Source organism: Leptonychotes weddellii, chromosome 2, assembly GCF_054177405.1.
Source record: "Leptonychotes weddellii isolate Sample4059 chromosome 2, ASM5417740v2, whole genome shotgun sequence".
Taxonomy (NCBI): domain Eukaryota; kingdom Metazoa; phylum Chordata; class Mammalia; order Carnivora; family Phocidae; genus Leptonychotes; species Leptonychotes weddellii.
In genome coordinates, this window is record NC_138370.1 from 130,834,203 (window position 1) to 130,855,214 (window position 21,012).

The 21,012-nt window shown below is 32.7% G+C and overlaps 1 protein-coding gene across 10 annotated transcripts in view; it reads left to right on the top strand.

Annotated features, from left to right (window-relative positions):
• EPHA5 (EPH receptor A5) overlaps positions 1 to 21,012 on the top strand; it is a 343,064-nt gene that overhangs the window by 226,928 nt on the left and 95,124 nt on the right. The window lies entirely within an intron of this gene.

Sequence of the window (21,012 nt, forward strand, 5' to 3'; positions counted from 1 at the left end):
TTTTTTTTTTTTTTTTAACATATAATGTATTATTTGTTTCATGGGTACAGGTCTGTGATTCATCAGTCTTACACAATTCACAGCGCTCACCATAGCACGTACCCTCCCCATCTTGTGAATATAACTTACTTTTAAGTTTCTTTTTATTCTTTACTCATTTGAAGCTAATATTCTTGCTTTTTTTTTTCTTTTTTTCATCTAAAACCACTAGCCATCTTGTAACTAATTCTAAAAAATGATTTCAGTCCCCAACCTGTTTGGTATCTCTGCAGAATTTGTCTCTACCATTGGCCTCCAGACTTTTGGAAATGTACTCAGTTGTTGACAGAGAAATTTAGATGGCTGGCATGAAATGCATCTGATGGGGTAGTGAAAGAAAGTGTGATACCAGAAGAGCAGGGTCAAAGTCTTTGTATGCCAGGCTAGGGGGCTTGAATTTACAGGTGATGGCAACATTGCAGCATTTAGTGGCAGTTTAAATTGGCCAGCAAGATTGCAAGGCCTTGATCTTTGGTGGCATTTTAATAAAGATGAGGGAAGATTAAAAAAAAAAAACAGTAGAAATGACTCAGTGGATATTTGTGATAATTTAATTTGTGACTAATTAATTTGTGATCAATTTAGTATTTGGATACAGGGATATCCTTGAAGTTTTCAACTGAGTAGGTGTTTATTTTTCATAACATAAATAAGGGATATTGGGGCTAGTCATTGTAGGCTTTGAGTTTGAGCAGTTATAGCATTATAATTCCCTTGGAGAAAGAACACAGCTTATGTAAGAAAAGACAAAACAATTTATCAGTACCTAATTTTCTTTCCCTTTATTCCTATGAAAAGCAATGACTTCATAGTTTCTTACCATGTCATATGATCCACCAATCTTCTTCCCATCCCAGATATCCTACACAGTTTGGCAGAGGTATCCTCTTACTATGCCACTTTCATGATGGTAGTTTCTTTATAAATGTGTAAATAGACTATATATCTATATTTTATAGAGATATAAGTATACTCTGTGTGTGTGTGCTCGCATGTACACATGCTTGTGTATTTTCTTGCCTGGAATACATTTTAATCACAGCCTAATTTAAAATATCCTTAGTACTTTGGACCCAGCATAACTATTTAAATTTATTACCCAAATATTTGTTAGTGCAAGTACTTCAATCCAGAAGACAGTATCTTTAATGTCAATATAATTTACTCCCTTTTGATATTTTCCATATCTGAGCCTTTGGACATTTTTTTGTTAAAATTCCTTTTCTCTCTTATTTTCTACCTATTCATATCCTATCATTCAAGTCCCGGTTGAAAGCAGTTTCCACCAGGCCATTGTGATCTCACTTTTTCTGATTTCTATAGATTTTTTCATTGTTATTAAACAATATTGCATTTACCATGCACCATCGGCACCAACAGTAGTAGTGTTAGCAAGAAAAATCACAAGCATTTATCGAGTGATTGCTGTATACAATTGCTTGTATTGAGAGTTAGGGCATAGAATTGTAGAAGACTGGTCACTCTCTTCAAAAGCTAAGAGTCTATTTGGAGACACTGGATTTACACCAAAATAAAATATTAATAATAATAACAACAATAATACAAACTATCCTAGTTATAAAATCAGTGATACAGCATTAATCTGGTTTTTAACTCTTATTCCAGCTTTTTTTCCTGCTTTCACGAACACATATCCTTTATGCAAACATCACTAAGTGTGATATAACATTTTCTTTGCACTTTGTCATTATACTTACATTCCCATTAGTCCAAATGGTCCCTGCCCTTTTTGTCTGATGGGAAAATTCCCATTTTAAGCGTCATTTAAATTCTTTCATAAGGCTCTTCAACTCCATGTGGTTATTCACTGCCTTCTTTTTGTTTCCACAGCCTTCAGCTTATATTTTAGAAGACAGATATGGGAAGGCATTCAAATGAGATTGAAAAATATAAATATATATATATATGTATATATAAACATGTATATACATTCAAATTTACATTAATATTTATATTCATATATACAATTCCAAGAAGTAAATGGGCTTAATTAATTGATTAATTAATTTAACTGATATGGGGAATTCACCTTAGCATAGGTTAAGAAGACAAATGTGATACAATAATGTGATTTCAATGGAATATTTTGAGCTAATGGTATGATTATTCTTCGTGGCCTCTTGATCACTAAATTAACAGTTTATAGATAAATTGAGCGCATTTTGAATGTAAGCTTCATGAAAGAACGAGACTTGCTTATGTTGTTCAATGCTGTTTTTCCAGCAATTAAAATAATGCCTGGCACATGGTAGCCTCTCTGCAAATATTTACTTAAATGAAGAAAGATTTTACTATGGTGTTTAATGTGAACAGATAAATACTGTTTTCAATTCTGAAACCAGAGGATTTCATTTCTGACACATTTTTAAAAGGACCCAGTATGAAGCTTTTGAGATTTGATAAGACACCACAAAAAAAGAAAAAGGAAATGGATGCTTAAATTTTAACTCTGTAAATCATGATGTGTGTGTGTTTTTTTAATATAGAGATTTTATTATTTTAATATTACATTTAATTTGACTTTGAATCCCTTGACTTTGTGAGTTGGGTGAGACAAATATAATCCCAATTTCTGATCTCATTACTTTTTGGCAGAACTTAAGCTGGATTCCAAATTCACTCTAGAATTCAATATGGAATCCAATTTCATAAAGAGAAATAACAGAGTTGAAATCCTGTGAATGAATTTATAGTTAGCAGGTTTGGTAATTTTGCTTCTACATCAGAAATTTAGGTCATTCCTTAATTATAGATTTTTTTTAAAGTATTCTTAGTTGGTACTTCTGGCAAAATATAATCAATAGTATTTTAGTATTTCATAAAAATGAAAAGCCTTTCATTACTCTTTATGGATTATCCATAATTTGATGTATTTTTTGGATGTATTTTTCTTAGTGAAGAAACAAATATCTAATCTTAATGTTTGGTGATACACACCCTCAAGGCCCTCTTGGAGAGGTTTCCCAGAACTTGTTAAGATGGATGCCCACCATATACAATAAGAAATAGTTTCTGATTGGCAGGAAGCCAGATGTTCTTTGTGAGAACTTATAAACCCAGTATGACAGCTCTGTTTGCCTTCTTTACAAGAATATTGTGAGCTAAGTTTCCAGAATAAGTTTGAGAAAAAAATGTCTTTGTAATGCGTGGATAAAGAGGGAAAGTGAAAATATTGTGGGGTTTTTTTTCATATTTTTATCTTGTGCAAATATTTATGAAATGACACTTTTACTGTATATAGGCACACTTACAAAAATTAGCACATCATTCATAGATTCTTGGCAATGAACACTGTAAAAAGAGAATTCTTTCCTCCCCTACCATGTTATTGTGATGGAAATACAGATCAAAAACCTGGTACCATTTACTCATGAGAGGATAAAAAGAAAAGAGATGAGTACTAAATTATGGGGAAAAAAACAACCTTAGGCATTATGTAATTGATCAAAAAGTCATTAAGCTCTCCAAGTCCCAGTAGGTGCAAGTTAGTTATGGATAGATAATCTCATGTCTGAATAGCCAAAGTTAGTTATGGTTGTGGTAATTCCTGTATTCAAATGATTTAATGCTGATTTGGCTGTTTAAAATATGTACATTTAAAAATAGCGACAGTGCAGCTGAATCCAAGAATATTTTACTGAATTTTGTCCATATTCTGAAATGAAAAATACTTAATTTTGTTTCAAATTAGTGAACTTCTTATACACATGCAGTGCCAACTCATCTTTGGATTGCCCCATCAATACCTCCATCATTTTATGTGGGAATGATTTAATAATAAAGCAATAGGACATTGGATTGTCTAAGTGCAGAAGAGTTTTACAGTAGAAGAGAAAGGATTTAGATTTAACATGAAAGTGCTTCCAAGAAGCTGTATATCATTTTTGATTAGTTACACTTTTTGGTACTTGTTTGTTGCACTGCATTAGTAGACTTTGATAAAGTTGATCAGAAAACAGAAACATTTCTCCAAAGTATTAAATACTATATCTGAAGAATACAAATTATTTTGCTAAAATGATTTGTATAGAGCCACCAAATTTCCCCCTTCTATTTCATCAGAACAACTCTGCCTCAAAATGACCTACCTCCTATAACTACTGGTCGAATTAAGCAACTCTCATCTGAAACAGCTAGTGTGTCTCACCAAATAGAACCTGTTCTTGTATACAGTTATTACATAATTAACTGTTGTAATCTTTCTTCTTTGAGAATATTATAGTGTCTATCATCAAGTGAGGAAATGTTTTAATTCAATTCTAACAGCATAATAAATGGTTAGGATACAAGAATTGAAAAAAATCAGATTTAAATTTTTTTTTAGATTAGGTAATTTTCACTAATGCAGATATTAAATTAGACCAATGGTCAATGTTTTAGGGCTTCTCTGATCAATTCGAGGTGAACTTTTCTTTTTCCTTCCAGTGCTTCATTTCTTTGCTTGTAGAATTTTTTTAAGTGTCAGAGAAAATAGCAGACATATTCTGCTCTAGCACATTAATTTTACACAGAAAAAGGCTCTGTGATTTGCTCCTAATGCCAAGATAGTGGCAGAACTAGAACGGAAGTTCTCCTTATTCCCTGATCTGAGGATTTTAGCAAACATAAGAACTTTTCAGAGAACAGAGTAGAGTCAAACAGCCTACATCTAGAAAAATGCTTATGAATATTTCTATAATTGTCAATCTACTTAGATATCACAGCTCTTTCCTTATGGTCATGTGAATCAGTACCAAGGTATGTATTATTTTGATTTCTTAGTTTCTTCTACACGCTAAAAACCCTTTGAAGATGAAAAAGACCATATCAATTCTATTAGGACTATTATGCCTTCAAGCATACTTCTTCATCTAAACACTGCAAATATTATTCTTGGCCCATATGTGTGGTCCAATCAATGCAACTGCTTCCTCTCTGTGCTGGGAGACCTATAACAGTGGATAAAAATCGAGTACTGATTCCAAACACCTATGACACAAATCTTAAATTCTCAATGGCAGTAAGTTGGGATTTAATATGTGGTAATAAAGCGTCATGAATGTTCATGAACTTGCCCAGGGTGTATATTTAGTTTATGACGAAGTGTTAGTCAGGATTCGGAAATTATAGGTGAATTTCCTTTTCTTTTATGTGGTCCTTGTAAGGTAATATTGTCTGTTAAGGGTAAATTCCCTTACCTATATATACCACAATTTGCATACAAGGAAGGTAATGGGGAAGTTATACAGACCCATATTTTTTGTGTTGTGCCATTTATATATTTCATTTTAATTACTCTATCTTAATAAAGCATTGTGTCTGGTTGAAGCATTTACTAGAAGAAATAGGAAAAATCACAAAAATTATTTCTGAACAGAGCATACCCTGGGTTGGGTACTTCAGGGTCTTACAAAAATTAGTAATCATTTGGTTTCAACATTACAATTTAATTCAAGTGGGAATTTTCTCCTTATTCCATTAGAATTTTTAAACAGTTGATGAGAGATTGCAGTAATTTCTGTAGAAGACATGTGATGAATGGAAAAGTGATTTGGAGGTGAAGCAAAAGAATATATTTTTAAAATATTTGGTAAAGTTTCAAAGAGAATTAGATGAACTTTCAAGAAAAAAAAAAAAAAGCCCTGCATAAATGAATTCAAATGAGATATTAAAGTGCTCTGTTTAAGTAACCCTATGGAAAGTGTTTGGAAATGTGTACATAAAATACAAGTTGATAGGTGCATTTAACAGTTCCATAATAGAGATGTGCTCATAAATATATGGCCTTAAAACATACTATTCTGTGGAAAAACAAAGCCTATAAAGTGATACAGGTTAAACCCAAAAATATGGTGAAAATCAGAATATGTATTAATGTGGTAGGTTGAGTAATGGCTCCACAGAAATGTTTATATCCTAGTCCCTGAAATCTCTGAATACGCTACTTTACATGGCAAAGGGGGCTTTGTGGATGTGATTAAGTTAAGGATTTTAAGATTGAAAGATTATCCTATATGATTAGTGTGGGCCCAATATAATTATAAGGGGCCTTATAAAAAGGAAACAATAGAGTTAGAGCTGGAGAAAGTTATGTCTATGGACCCAGAGACTGGAGTGGTGTGCTTGGAAGGTAGAAAAAAGGGGGTAGAGCTACAGAATGCCAATAGCTTCAAGAAACTGGAGAAGGCAGGGAATGATGTCCTTCTGAAAGCTTCAGAAGGAATGCAGCCTTACTGATACCTTTATTTTAGACTTTTAACATCTTTGAGAGAAGACATTTGTAGGTATTTTTAGCCACAAAGTATGTGGTAGTTGTAGCAGTAATAGGAAAGTAATACAAAAGGATATTGTGGCAGGGCTGCGTTAAAATGTGTCTGTGTCTAGCTCACCAGATGAATGAAATCAAGAATTATATGCCTGTATTTCGGCCAAACTATGTTTATCATAATACATAATACATTCTAAGGATATATCAAAGATATTGGTATGGTCTCAGGACTTGGTTTCACCAAATAAAGTTCTAATAATCATACAGGGCTTTCAAATATTTCATTGTGTGTTATGTCTGGATTCTATTGTTACAGAACACGTAATGTGTTTGTATTATTCATGTCATTTTTAAGGTCACCGAAATACAGAAAACTACACTAAAAATAAGTATCACGTAGTATTTTTGTGAACTAAAAAGAATCTATTTTAGTCCTAAATTGTACCTAATATTTCTTTATTTTGCTTTAGGTTAGGTACTTAATTACGTATGATGCTTTGAAATAAGTGGGTGAAATTGTTTTAGATGCATGTGTATGTGTGCCTGTATGAAATACACATATATACAGTATGGGATATACTGTATATATCCCATGTATACGTATGGGATATACGTATGGGATATCAATACATATAATCTATGTTTATATAATATATATGCATAAGTATATCTATATAATGAGATGCTTAGTAAAATTAATCAAAGAGAGATGCTTCATTATATATAGAAGCAGCAGGTAAATTATCTTTAGAATCAGACATATCTGGGTTTAAATCCTAACTCCACTGCTTATGAGCTGTTCGTAGATGCACTAAATTTATTTACATATATATTTATGCCTTATATATTTACTTATGAATACATTTTTATGTGCACATATACATTTACATATGTATTTGTGTATTGTATATTATTACATATAGATTTATGAATTTATATACTATTTTTACCTACTTTCTCAAAAAATAATATACAGTCGGCTCTAGGCAGATATAACAGCAATAGTAGGGAATGAAAATTAATGGACTAATGGCAGTGAATGAAGAAAAATGATGAAGAGTTTAATTGAAAGAAGAACTCAACACAGCAGTCTAGGGCTACTGAAGATAATTCTCAGCCAAAGTGTATTAAATCTTCTGACTGTTGCTTCCATTAATTAACTATGGACACTCACTATAAACAGGTGCAAATAAACTTTGTTTCCACAATTTTTGAATGATTTTGTTGGATCACAAATTTCTCTGCCTTGTTTCACTTCTATATCTCTAGTGATTTTCTGCATTTACAAACATGATGTTATAACAGTCAATTATGTATAACCATGTCTTTGAAGAACACATTAGAAATATATTTATTGCAATTCTTGGTAATTTTCACCTGCCCCAATTCTTCCCTCTATTCACAAGAATTGGTTATTCTTGTTTCATTTTTATTCATAAGATAGACTTGAACTTGTAATATAATGTCATGAAGGCCTTTTTCAAGTTTACTCCCTTTTGGCTTTTAAATAAAAGCTAACATAAAAGTAAAAATGGCATTTGTCAGCCTTACATATAGATTTTGAAAACAAAGATTCCACTGTGTTTTTAATGATGATATTACATCTTTACCCCTTGTCAAAAATATCTTGTAGCAGTTTCTTATTTCATTGGCTTCTTGATTGATTGGATCTTTTTTTTTTTTTTTTTTTTGTATCCTTGAGCACCTACCATGTGCTTGTTCTCTTTCTAGTTACAGAGGATACAAAGACAAATGAGGCCACTCACTGTACTCAAGAGTTATATAGTCTGGGAAGCAGGTAAATAGATTCTCAGAGGAATGGTTTCACTTTCTGTATCTGTGGTATATAATATTTTCCCAAACAATTTATTTTTAATATCCCAATTTTATGATCACTCACCAGGACATGCGGAGTCGTTGATTGCCCATGCCCAAGTGACTAGTCTCTGACACATATTAGTTTTTCAGTAATAATATGAAAGAAGGAGGGAGGATGAGTGGAGGATTTCTGATACTAATCTTTTCCCCTTTGGAGGTCTCTTAAAAGACCCTGTGGCAGAGAAAGAGGTAGGTGGTTTGAGTTTTCAGGAAAGGCATGTGCTGGAACAAATAAAGGAGAGATTTACATGAAACCCCCACGTCCCTATTGTGTTACTCCACAGTGCAGACACTTCTTGTTCTATTGTAACTCCTTGCAAGTTATCATTTATTTACCATTAAGTATCAACGTTTGTGAAATATGTATTTTTAAATATATAAAGGTTAGAGGATATTTATGTCTATCTTAGGATAATATTTGCCTTGAAGAGTTTAACTGAGCACTTCTGAGCGGTGAAGACTGAGTTGCACGTAGCCCGCACAAAATCGCTCAAAATGCATCGTCCCTCTTCTCTGTGGTGCAGCACATGGAGAGCTCCAGCACATGCAGCACTAGGGACCACTAGTGCTTGTGGGGACTGTGATTTATCGTGGGGCTTTTTCTCAGAAGAAAATTTTCGAGTTTCATCAGAATGGTAGATATATAGGGAGTTCTCACACATTTGAACGCTCTCTTTTAGATGTGTTATGGTAGATAAAATTGCTTTGAATCATTGCTTTAGGTTATACAACTCAGAGTAGACACAATTCTATGTGACCAAGTGCAACTGTTATAAAAATGTATCTTCTTGGACATTTTACAGCCAGGATTTTGTACTCTATTATATATATATAAAATTAATTTTAAATTATGGATCTATTATAACTTATTGTGCATTTATATATATATAAATTGGTTTTGGTAAATATGAACCCAAACTACTTTTAAGTGGAACAAAAAAAAATATGAACTTTATGCCATTTGAACTTCTGATGCCAAATGTATAGTGTTATATTTTGTTGGCTTTCAAAATTTCTGTGTGATCACTGTAAGTAGAAAATGGGCTTACATGCAATTTGAGTATTGGCTGAGGTTTTCCACAACTTGGAGAATATGTGGGTTTGACTCTCTAAAATTAGTCCCATGGTAAGGGCCAAGGAATTAAATATCTGATAATTTTGCTGATTTGGAACAGAATATCTTGATTTGGCTTTCCTCTGGACCTTAAAATTTTGACTTGCTGTAATCATTAATCTTGTATTTTTTCTAGTTATAGGCTGTCATGTTACTGCTAGAAATTATACTATTTAAAGATATTGTGATGGGGATGTTTATGAAATCAGCTGATAAGTACCACTCAGTTCTCTCTGGTTATTTTGTAGTCATAAAGTTTAATTTTTTTGTTTGTTTGTTTCTACTGGCACAATTTCAGATTTTAAAGGAGTCTTGGCAGATGGCCTCAGAGTGGAGATATTTAGGGAAAGAAGATGTGATGGCCTCGAACTTTAATGGTACACTAGGAATCTAATCTGTTTTTTTAAACAGTCAATAATAAACGATAACTTATTATCGTGATTCCTGTTGAATTAAATAATTCCTATTGCTTGCATAGGTATATAAAATTAAGACCAATGGAAAGTGATAAAGGAAAAAACATGAGTTATTTATATTTGTAATGTGTTTATTTTGCTCTTCAAAATGCTAGATCAGACTAGTTTAGATTGTGAAAATCTTGAAGTAATTAAGAAATGAATTAAAATTTCCACCGTATGTCTTTGTTACTGTTGGTGGATTATTCTGTGGCTAAGACCTTTTATAATGTGTATTTATAATAAGAGATTATTTTTTATGAAAAAAGAACATGGGTTATGAGCATATTGACATAATTACTATTTATCCACCTATAAAACTTAATGTCATATCTTTAATTGAGGTTCAATATGGATAAACAATATTGAAAATTATATATTGGACTGTATTTCCTTGAATATAATGTAACTGAATAATACTGTGTTGATTAAAGTTTTCCAACTCTGCCACATTATTTACTAGCTATAACTTCATTTTATCTTAAAAGGGTACTGTAAAAATTGTTTAAACTATGTTTCTCATAAAATGGGTACTGTTGTTATTAATGAGATTAAATAATCATTGACACGAAGTCCACTTTGTATACTAAAAATTCTATTAGAGGGCAGTAAGCAATAAATGGAAAACACATTCTATGTTAATTTATTTGATGTGGGATTAATTTTGTTATCCAGACAGAGGCACGTTGTCATTTTATACATTGTTATATTTAATATTCGTTTTTGTAATTTGCATGATTGTTTTGGAAAATGGTGACAATAAATGCCAGTGCATAGTTCTCTATTTTTATGATTCCCATTTTCCTTTCTAATTAACATCATTGTGAATATGACTTCAAAATGATATTTGAAGCATATGGTTTAATACTATTAAGTTTGATCATGCCAAAAATTACTTCTTTGCAATTAAGTTGCTCTTCTTTTCCACTGAAAACAATTTTCAATATCTTACAATTTTCAAGTCTGAAAAAAAACACGCTCTACCTAATGGGGCATTTTAGTTCATAGGTTCTTTTTTTAAAAAAGGATATCATCTTTCTAGAACTACTGACATTTAAGGCCAGGTTTTTGTGAAATGGTCTTTCAAATCTTCACTAAGATCATATATCAAAAGATCCAGTTGCAGGCTCTTAAAATGGAGTAATGGTGGGTTTTGTCTGAATGAGCAGATTGAATTTTTATTTGAGAAAGAAACCGCTAACATGTCCTCTTTCTTTAGAAGAGAGCATGGATACCAGGTGTGTTGAGAAGGCACTGCACTTATTTTCCTTGCCCAGTGGTATCAAATGACAATGTAGTGATATGTATATATTAAGTATAGAATAAGTGTGCATATATATACATATGTATAATTTATATCCTCTGTATAATACAAAATACAAGATATATGATATAACATTTAGTGGATGTATTTCAAAGTATCTACCTTTTCCATTTTAACAATTTCAGATATGTTTATAATTTAATTCAACTGCATTTCTCACTTATTTAAAATGTGTAGTTACTTATTTTCTTACTTTCAAATTATTGATGTATACTCTAAAGCTCTAAAACTGATGTAGTTTCTGCTGTATGCAGGCATTATTCTCAGCACTATCCAAATATTAACTCAAATGCTCTAAAGTCTCAGGTTGATGCATTTTGGCATTTTGGGGAGAGCTCTAAGTATGTTTGCAGCGTGCCCGCCTAATTATGAAAGTAGAAATGGCACAAAGTGACCTACTGTGGGGACATTACTGTCCAACAGATGGCAGCAGTGCAAGATTAGTATCAAACAGGAATTATTAAATAGCCTCAGTTTATTTAACTTCAGGATGAATCAAGTTCAACAGGTAACGGTTATACTTGCTCATGATAAGAGGATAGAAAATGATATAGTGTCAGTTTGTCAGTAATTAGCTTAGACATCTAGTGTTCTTCCTATTTTATTTTACCTTCATTCTATTTTGCATGAATTTATTGAAAAATTTACCAGTTTTATTAAAATTAATTTTAAGTTATGAATCTATTATAACTTATTGTACATTTACAACTTTCTTTTATATTGTACCATCAAATTGTGGTGCCATACAAGGGAAAAAAGTCAAGTCCATAGAGAGAGATCGTAGTCATTAATTTTCATAATATTTATTTCAGTCTATATAAGAGACAAAGACATAATTACCTGTTCTTAGAAGAAATTACTGGAAGCATGGAAGATTTAAAAAAGAGTCTAATTAGGAGAAAAATCATGGTGTAGTCAACAAGGATAGAAGCAGTTATAAGTTATAAGAAGTTGTCATTTCAACATACACAGACACAAACATGTACACTTTAGCAGCTCTATTGCTATAAAATTGATGTATAATAGACTGCACAGAGTGCACAATTTGATAAGTTTTAATGTATGTATACACCTACAAAACATCACCACAACAAGATAGTGAGCATATCCACTTCTCCCAACAGTTTCCTCATGTTCTTTGGTGAGCCAGTCAAAAAAGAATGCATACAATATGACTTCATTTATTTAACACTCTAAAAAATGCAAACAGATCTACTGTAACAGAAGGAAGATCATTGTCCATTTGCATTCCTACTTACCAAGGACTTTAAGGATCTAGTATCATCCAGAGACTGTTCTAATGACTAACCAGGTTATAAAGAAAAAGACACAAGAGTTTTCGGATTTCATGGAGATTATACTCTCGTTGGACTAAACTAGATTATGTATAAAATGAACAAACAAATCAGCTTACATAAAATACTAATGGATCAGAGAATACCAAATATAAGAAGAAATAATACCCAGATGAAGAAAGGGAAATATGGTAACAGAGATCAGGATATAACAGTAACAGTGAGCTGAAGTTTCAAGACAACAGCAGTTCACAAAACATCAACACTGATTCAGCTTCTAACTTCAGTTTTCTACGTTTATATAATTCTATTAAATGAATAATGAATCTTAGCATGGTTTACCTTTAGTAATTCCCAAATTTCACTGGTAAAATGATTCAGTTAGAGAGTCTTTATTAAAAACAGGAAATCCTTGGCCCAGGTCTGGCTATGTGAGTCAGAATTTCCTGGAAAGAAACCTGATAATCTGTACTTTTAGGAAAAACTGGCCCAGACCTGCCTGGATAACAAGAAGCTCCTAAATATGATGAATTGTGCACGGCAGAGATAAGTGGTGGTTTCCAGCTGGCAGGTAGCGACAATCCAAATTTTAACCTTGGAATCAAATATTAGATACTTTCTTAAAAAAAAAAGTTGTGTGCAAATAAACTAATACATTATTCAAGTGGAGGGACTTTTGTAGGAAAGTAAAAGTGTGCCATCTGAAGAAGTTTTAACACATTCATGGACTGTCACAGACAGGATTTCAAAGTTGTCTTGTCTGTTTTTCTCAAAGCTTTAAGACCCCAAATACAGGTAAATAAGTCAAATGCATGAAGATATGCTATTTTTTTATTTTATTTTTTTGTGTTTTTTTAAATGCAAGTAACCAACACGTGATTCTATCTATAATTTATTTTTGTCTACACAAATAGGATTTGTTCCAATGATGGATGAATGGTATTTTCTTATTCTATTTAACACAATTAAGTTTTATGTTTTCATCATTCTCTTTTAAAGACATTTTTATAGACATTCTATACTAAGTGAACTATTAGTCATTTTAACACTTAAAAATTCAACACATTTTAGTGCAATAAAAAATCTATGATTATCAGGGAGGTTTACCTATAACCATTAATACTGTAGATTCATGAAATTCACCAGACATAGAATATAAAAACATCTTATCTCTATAGGTACTTTGCTTTTTGATCTCATCCAACATTTAGAGCAGTGACGGGTTCAGAAAAGAGGCTACAAATAATTTTGATTGATGCATGTTGGAAGGCTTAAGGAGTTATGGAGAATCCGTTATTGAAGTCTTCTTAGACAATTGTCTGCTATTTTACAACTGATATTATTATAAAGAGTATTTATTTGGCACCCACCCTATACCTGATATTATACATATGGAATCATATTTCAACCTTACAAAAAGACGAATTTATCACTATTACTATTTAAATATAAAAAGGACATTCATAGAGGTTAAGTAACCTAAACAGGGCCACGCAGCTAGAAAATGGTTGGCTGCTAAAGGATTAGAAGTCAATTTTGTTTGACTTCAAAGCTATGTGTGTCATGTCACTCTTTCCCATGTGGAGACAGTGTGCCTTAAACTAGGTTTCCATATTTGAAGAGTTAGGATGGCATGCTTTACAATGATGTCAGGGTTTTGTATATCATTGCTTGAGCTGCTGAGATGTTAGAGATTTCTACATTGTATCATTATCAATAAGTCAAACAGATATGGATTAGCAATTCTTTTTTTTTTTTAAGATTTTGTTTATTTATTTGATAGAGAGAGACACAGCGAGAGAGGGAACACAAGCAGGGGGAGTGGGAGAGGGAGAAGCAGGCTTCCCGCCGAGCAGGGAGCCCGATGCGGGGCTCGGTCCCAGAACCCTGGGATCATGACCTGAGCAGAAGGCAGACGCCTAACGACTGAGCCACCCAGGCGCCCCTGGATTAGCAATTCTTTAACCACTAGACATATATACTAGAATTGAACAATTAAGTAAATGAATGGCAGATAGTGGGAACAATTGTTGGAGTGCAAGTTTGCAGATAAGTAGTGTGGAAACAAGAATGATCTGTGTAGCAACTGATTAGAGTTGGCAGCATCAGTATATACTCATGTTACGTTAATATACATATATATGTATGTATATATGTATATATTTATAGTTATACACAGGTTGATATAAACACATTTATTTCCTAGCTTGTTAACCTGAAAGGAGAAACAATGACACTCCAGTAAGTAGGAGCCCATCCAGATCTTGGTTTCTAAAAACATTCTCCAATAAATGAAGCCAGAGCTCCTAAGAGAAAGTACTGATTCTAGAATTGAGATTGTAAATAAGCAAGATGAGCCTGGAGCATCTGATCTAGTAGTGCTAAAGAGTAAAAAAAAAAACTATAGAAAAAAAAAAAGCAAACTAACAAATCCACAATGCTGGGGGTCTGTCAAAGAGACATAGGAGCTAACTGAAAGAGTAATCTATGGTCAAAGCTTTAACAATCTGAGTTGCAAAATAAAGCATTAGATTTTATACCAAAGTGTAAAAAAATCTATGTGTCTATACTGATATAAATACATGATTAAACAAACAAACAAAAAAACAAATAAGGAAGACTGGGCAAATCTCCTGTGCAGAATAAATAATTTATGCAAATACTCCAGCCTCAAGGAAGTAGAGTACAGCTCCTCACTCCTTAAGTGCAGACTGCACATAGTGACTTCATCCCTTAGATTACAGTACAGAAAACTGAAAAAAAAAAGAATGATTTTACAGTGGAGAAACCTGATTAACACTACTACAGTCAGGCGATCAAGGTTAACCTAATAGTGATGCTATGCTGATAGTGTGTATCCTTAATATGATGTAATGAAATGGAGCTTTACCCTTGTATAATCTTTCCCCCAAAAGCTCATAACCCCAGTCTAATCATGAGAAAAATATCAAATCAAAAACAATTGAGAGATAGTCTAATACTTGACCAGTCAAAAATGTGAAAATCACAAAATCAGACAAAGTCTGAGAAAGTTTTACAGTCAAGAGGATCCTAAGGAGACTTGATGACTATACCATGTACTGTGGTATACTGGATGGAATCTTGGGGCAGAAAAAGGGTAATAGGTAAAAACTAAGGAAATCTCAATAAAGTATGGACTTTAGTTAATAATAATGTGTCAATATGTTCATGAATTGTGACAGATGTACTATATATGCTACTTTAAGATATTCCTAATAGGAGACACTAGGTGTGGGATATATGGGAACTTCCTATACTCTCTTCATAATCTTTCTATAAATGTAAAACTATTTTAAACTAAAAAATTTAAGCAAACATACAAAAAAAAATTAGCCCATAATGGGAACAATTACTAGCCTGAAGGCTCAGTATCTTGCTTATTATACTGGTACTTAAAAGTCAGCTCCACTATAGAAGCTGTAATGTAGAAACAATTTGGAATGTTTCCACAGATCCAAAATGTGAAATTTAGAATTTATGTAAATTATTTTGTTCTAATCACAACTTGATTTTTTTAGTGTTTTTGTGCTTCCTACCCTATTCCAGTAATAGTTTTATGATTTAACATCATCCAACAAAATTTCACAAGCAGAAATTCTCGAAGTCATCATTCTCATTTTGTTCCTGGGTCACTTAATAAAAGGTTCAGTGGGTAGAGCGAAAGGTATCAGTGGGCAAGATGACTAAGATAAATTAAACATGGCCTTGATGCTGACAAATCTGGTTACGGTGGTTTTAATGTGCATAATATCCATAAAATACTTTACAAAAGTAAAGCACTGCCATTCACAATTTGTGCATCATCATTATGTCCCCAGGAGCTGTCAGTTGTCCTCACTTTCATCAGCTTTACCCAAATGCGGCAGAGATGGTCTTGTTACAGAGGAACTTTTTTTACTGAACTTCATTCCTGAACTATTCTAATCTGAGTATGGTCTTTTCTCCCCATTCTGACCAAGCTTTAAAAAATACTGTTTAGCCTCTGAGAAAACCGAGCTTGGAAAACAATGGTGGTTTTTGAAATCAAGCGGTCTTTGAAAGCCACACAATTTCTGTTTAACTCTGATGGATGTAAAACGAAAGTATTCCACTGCAAGCTGGTTATATCTATGTTAATATTTATTTGATAGCTTCACTTTGAAATGGTTAATTATTTTATTAAATAATTAAGTTTTTTTAAGATTTTATTTATTTATTGAGAGAGAGAGAGAGAGAGAGAGTGCCAGTGCACCAGTGTGGGGTAGGGGGAGAGGGAGAAGGAGACTCCCCACTTAGCAGGAAGCCCAATGCAGGGCTCAATCCCAGGACCCCAGGATCCATAGCATGACCTGAGACAAAGGCAGATGCTTAACTGACTGAGCCACCCAGGTGCCCCAAAGAATTAAGTTTTAAAATAAAACACAAATCTCTAAATAATAAGATCCTACTCTATGCACTTATGAGACAAACTCAGTTTTGAGTGATACATAATGTATATATTTCCCATTCATTCATGCATCCATTCAGCAAATATTTCTTAAATTTCTAGATACCAAGTAATTTTCTGGTAATTTTTTTACAGCAGTGAACTAAATCAAATTAATTCCTACCTTCATGGAGGATACATGTTAAATTCAATTTATGAATAGAAAAGTGGCACTACCATCAACTTGTTACTGTTTCTACTTGAGTGTATTTGCTACTTTGCTATAAATACTGTATGAACTATGGGGCCCATAGCTAGTTCTTTCTTGTTTCCATGTCTTCTTGATGCTTTGTCCATAGTGGCAAATATGGCATGACTTTTCCCTCACTAGGAAATCAAAAGGGACTTTGAACCTATCTCAAAATATGACTGTGAGAACTACCAGTCAATGACAATTTCATGGAGGTAAACAAAATGCCATTTCAAATACTTCTAGACAATTTGGTTCTATATGCACACTGTGTGTTCTGTAGTACTGCAGAAAATTCTGAGGAACTGGACATGTTTAAGAAAACAAGATAAGGCTGAAAATATGAGCCCTCTGAGCCTGAGTATCACAAAGCTCTGTGATTGAAACAATAAGAGTACACATTGAAGTACCAAAGTCATTATCACCCTATTATGGGTATATAAAACACTAGACAGCTTATTTTTCTCTCCTACAGATCATATCTGTTTCTATTTAATTTTATTGAAAGACATACTTAAACCTTGAGTTTCGTAGTTAATTTTGTTGACAAAATAATTTTTATTTTAAAAGGTTTAAGTTTTTGTATGTATTACTTTGATTTTTACCAGCCATTCATTCCATACATATTTATTGGACCCTCCTCTGTCCCTGTCCCAGGCATTGTTTTAGATCTAGAAATTCAGCAGTGACTAGAATAAACAATATCCCTGTCCTCATAAAAATTACATTCTACTTGAGAGGATTGAAAAAAGCAAATCTACATTCAGATATGTGTATCAGGTAGTGCAAGGGCAAGAGCTAAGGAGAAAAATAAAACCCCAGAGGAGCAGAGGGTATGGTGAGGAGAGAGGGGAAGGGTGGGAATTGGTTATTTCAGTCATAGCGTGGACAGAAAAGGTCTCAGTGAGAAAAACCACAGGAGAGGGAGAGAGTCGTGGAGAAGTCAGGGTGAGAAGCACCTCTGAATGTTAGAATGCTTGTACAAAGGTCTTCAGCAGAAGTGTGTCTTAAGTGCCCTAAGAACAAAAAGCCAGGGCACAGTTAGCAGGAGGTAAAGTAAGAAAAGATGCAGGGTGCCAGACGATGTTGATCTTTGTATGTAATTCTGGATTTGTCTTCTACTCTTGAGTGAATAAATTATATACATATATATATAATGTTTTGTAATATATATACATTCTACATATAAGTTATAAATTACGTATATTATATATATATATATATATATAAAATTTAATCTCTCCGCATGTTTAATACTGTTCAGATAGGGCTATACACTTTTCACTGGTTATACACTATTCACTATCACAGGCATCTTTTCTACCTTCTTATATGTGCATTATAATATACATATTATATACATATCATATACATATCATATAATATACATGATTTCTCTCTCTACACACACACACACACACACAGACACTCCTTCCATTAGTCCACGATGATCTCTCCTAATCAAAGCTAAAAATTGTAAAAATAAAGATCATCTACATCAAGAAAAATATTAATCAACACATATTTGTATTGTCAAACCCAGAATCTATACATATCTCTACAGATTGACAAAATGGATGTTGAACCAAATATCCATATGTTTGGAATCCAGACACATTAAAATAGCATAGATTTTTTTTCTATTTTCATCAGAAAAGTCATTCAATGGGCACTGACAGATAGCAATGAACATGATAAGTATTTGTGACTTCTAAAAAAATATTTGGGGGAGATGGAACTGAAGGAAAATGTTTCTTTTTTTATTAAACAATAACTGACATGCAATATTATTTTAGTTTCAGGTGCACAAGATAATGAGTAAATATTTTTTATACATTACAAAATGATCACCACGATAGGTCGTTATCATCTGTCACCATACGAAATTGTTGCAATATTATTGATTCTATTCCTTATGCTGTCCATTACATCCCTATAACTTATTTATTTTATAACTGTAAGTTGATACCTCTTAATCCCCTTCTCCTGTTTCACCTGTCTCCCCCTCCAGCTCTCTGGCAACAACTAGGTTATTTTCAGTATCTGTGAGTCTGTTTCTGTTTTGTTTGTTTGTTTTGCTTTTTTTAGCTCCACATATAAGTGAAATCATATGTCTTTCTCTGTCAGACTTATTTCACTTCGTATACTACCTATTAGATCCATCCACGTTGTCAAAAGATTTCATTTTTTTGTGGCTGAGTAATATCCCATTGTGTGTATGTGTATGTGTGGGTGTGTGTATGTGTGTGTATGTATACAGGTACATACCATATATATCGCATAAGTATATACAACATCTTTTATATCTGTTCATCTATTGATGGACACTTCGGTTGCTTCCATGTCTTGGCTATTATAAATAACGCTGCAACAAACATAGGGGTACACGTATCTTTTCAAAGTAGTGTTTTCATTATTTTTTGGAAAGATACCCAGAAGAGGAATTGCTAGATCTTATAGTAGTTCTATTTTTAATTTTTTGAGGAATCCATTTTGCTTTCACAGCAGCTGGACCAATTTTTCCACCAACAGTGCACAAGGGTTCCCTTTTTTTCACATCCTTGCCAATACTTATTTCTTGTCTTTTTGATAATAGTCATTCTGACAGGTATGAGGTGGTGTCTCATTGTGGTTTTGATTTGCATTTTTCTGATGATTAGTGACGTTGAGCATCTTTTCATATGCCTGTTGACTATCTATGTGTCTTCTCTGGAAAAATTATTCAGATCCTTTGCCCATTTTTTAAATCGTTTTTTTTTTCTTATTGAGTTGTATGAATTCTTTATATATTGTGGATATCAACCTCTTATGAGATAATATGGTTTGCAAGTATCTTCTCGTATTCAATAGGTTGCCTTTTCATTTTGTCAATGATTTCCTTTACTGTGCAAAGTTTAGTTTGATGCAGTCCCATTTTTTTACATTTTTACTTTTGTTGCTTTTGCCAGAGGAGACATATCTAAAAAAAAATATCACTAAGAACAGTATCAAAGAGATTACTGTCTATTTTTTCTCATAGGAGTTTTATGTTTCCAATCTTATATTCAAGTCTTTGATTCATTTTAAATTAATTTTGATGTATAGCATAAGATAATAGTTCAGTTTCATCCTTTCACATGTGACTGTCCAATTTTATGAGCATTATTTATTGAAAAGACTGTTCTTTCCCCACTGTATGTTCTTCCTTCATTTGTCATAAATTAATTGGCCATATATGTGTGGGTTTACATCTGAACTTTCTATTCTAGCCCATTCCATAGATCTATGTGTCTGTTTTTCTTCCGATATCATACTGTTTTGATCACTATAGCCTAGAAATGTAGTTTGAAATCAAGTAGTGTGATACTCCCAGCTCTGTTATTCTTTTTCAAGACTGCTTTGGCTATTTGGGTTCTTTTGTGATTCTGTATACACTTTAGGATTATTTGCTAAAGTTCTACAAAAAATGCCATTAGTAATTTGGTAGGGATTACACTGAATCTGTAGATTGCTTTGGGTGGTATGGACATTTTAAAAATATTAATTCCTCCAACCCATTAGCATAGCATATCTTTCCATTTATTTGTGTTGTATTCAATTTCTTTCTTCAGTGTCTTATAGTTTTCAGAATACAGGTCTTTCACCTCTTTGGTTAGATTTATTCCTAGGTATTTATCCTTTTTAATGTATTTGTAAATGTGATCGTTCTCTTAATTTCTATTTCTGTTAGTTCATTATTAGTGTATAGAAACACAACAGATTTCTGTATATTAATTTTGTATCCTGCAACTTGATTAAAATAATTTATTAATTTTGGTAGCTTTTTTGGTAGAGTCTTTAGCTTTTTATATATATAGTATCATGTTATCTGCAAATAATGACACTTTTACTTTTTTCCAATTTGGATGTCTTTTATATCTTTTTCTTGCCTAATTGTTGTGGCTAGGACTTCTAATACTATATTTAATAAAAGTTGTGGGAGTG